Source organism: Colobus angolensis, unplaced genomic scaffold (assembly GCF_000951035.1).
Source record: "Colobus angolensis palliatus isolate OR3802 unplaced genomic scaffold, Cang.pa_1.0 Scaffold67, whole genome shotgun sequence".
Taxonomy (NCBI): domain Eukaryota; kingdom Metazoa; phylum Chordata; class Mammalia; order Primates; family Cercopithecidae; genus Colobus; species Colobus angolensis.
The window spans coordinates 7,227,822-7,230,197 of record NW_012120376.1 but is presented as its reverse complement, the minus strand read 5'-3'; positions in this window follow the sequence as shown (position 1 = coordinate 7,230,197).

The following is a 2,376-nucleotide window of genomic DNA, read 5'->3' as shown; positions in this document are numbered from 1 at the left end:
GAATGTGGACCAATGATGAAACTGAGGATGTAGGTATGAGATGCCTGTTTTAACTTGATGCTAGACTTTCATAGAGTAAATGAAATTCAATAAAAGTTTAAGCATGTCTGTGATCTACTCCAGTGTGCTTTCCTAATTCTTCTTTCGTTTAGCAATAACAAAATGAAAATTTATAGGACTGAAAAAATATAAATATAAGCCTATTAAAAAAAGTATCATCACACTGGTCCATTTATGATGCCTAACATGCATTTTCTCTATTTTGCCAAATAGTATCTTCTATAATCTGGGTTCTCCAATAGCCATTAAAGTAGATTATAGCAAGTCTTAATCAACAAAATATACTAAAAGAATGTAGATTTTGCTAGAATTCCTAAAAAGGATTTAGAAAAGTCTGTAGGCAAAAGCTAATTTGAAGGAATTTGAAAGCCTTTGCTGACATAGCAAAAAGAAAATACCTTCAGGGTTTGATTGATAGGATTTTCTTTTTTCCCTTCTCCAAGTTATTGGTAGAGAAATAGTATTTTAATACTTGTTTTTCTTTGACTTAAAGAATATGGAAGATGTCAGAATCTTGTATTACTCTATAGTGAACAAATGAGACCCTTCTCTAAAAGACTAGGTTAAATTAACTTTTAACCACATTTACCTAAGTGAAACACTCCATAAGCCGTATTTTATTAAGATTTTATATAATTTGAAATTTTTTTACATCACCTGCTTTGACCTGTCAGTTTGCAAAAAAACTGTCGTTATAGTTTACTGATTTTCAGGAAAGTTTTAGATAATACAATTTTAGATCATCAGGTAATTTATGTAACTACCACTCAGAAAAGAGATTTTTGGTGTTAAGTATATTTACTCCCTTGTTTGCATTTCTTGTTCCAATTTAGTTAATTTAATTAGATGAAAATTCACAATAAAAAGTAGGTGATAAGGCCGGGCGCGGTGGCGCAAGCCTGTAATCCCAGCACTTTGGGAGGCTGAGGCGGGCGGATCATGAGGTCAGGAGATCGAAACCATCCTGGCTAACACGGTGAAACCCCGTCTCTACTAAAAATACAAAAAATTAGCCGGGCGTGGTGGCGGGCGCCTGTAATCCCAGCTACTTGGAGGCTGAGGCGGGAGAATGGCGTGAACCCGGGAGGCGGAGCTTGCAGTGAGCCGAGATTGCGCCACTGCACTCCAGTCTGGGCGACAAGCGAGACTCCGTCACAAAAAAAAAAAAAAAAAAAAAGTAGGTGAAGGTGCTAAATTAAAGGAATAATATTACATATAAAATTTCTGTGATAGTTGCTAATGGTACCAGTACTTGATTTCAAGTTTCTCTGAAATATCATCTTAGTTTTGTTTTTGAATTATTATTATTTAACAAGTCCCTTACTGGTGAATATTTGTGTTATTTTCCGTTTTTTTTTTTTTTTGAGAAGGAGTTTCACTCTTGTTGCCCAGGCTGGAGTGCAATGGCACAGTCTCAACTCACCATAACCTCCGCCTCCTGGGTTCAAGCGACTCTCCTGCCTCAGCCTCCTAAGTAGCTGGGATTACAGGCACCTGCTAATACACCTGGCTAGTTTTTGGTATTTTTAATAGATATGAGGTTTCTCCCTGTTGGTCAGGCTGGTCTCGAACTCCCGACCTCAGGTAATCCACCCACCTCGGCCTCCCAAAGTGCTGGGATTACAGGCCTGAGCCACTGAGCCTGGCCTCCATTTTTTATTATTACTAGAATCACCATATTTCCTGGCTTGTCTGGAACAGTATGAAACATGTTCTTATGTTTATAGCAAAATTAGGCCAGGCACGGTGGCTCACGCCTGTAACCTCAGCATTTTGGGAGGCTGAGGTGGGCGATCACCTGAGGTCAGGAGTTCGAGACCAGCCTGGCCAACATGGTGAAACTCTGTCCCTTCTAAAAATACAAAAAATTAGCCAGACGTGGTGTCGCACACCTCTAATTCCAGCTACTCGGGAGGTTGAGGAAGGATAATTGCTTGAACCCTGGGGGGCAGAGGTTGCAGTGAGCCAAGATCACGCCACTGCACTCCAGCTGGGTGACGGAGTGAGACTCCATCTTAAAAAAAAAAGAAGAAAGCCAAAAACCAAAAACTGCTTAAGGAACTCTATAGAATCACAATATTTAACACAATTATTATAATTTAATATAGAAGCAGAAGCAGGGAAAAAAAATATGTCATCAAAGTTTTGAAGTAGTCAACTCATTATTGGAGCCATTTTATTTTATTTATTCAGTTGGTTCAGAATTCAAAAGGGCATATAATGAAGTTGCTATCCTGCTTCTGTTTCCCAGCTATCCAGTTTCCCTCCCTGGAGGGAAACAGTGTCATTGTTTTTGTTGTTGTTGTTGTTGTTGTT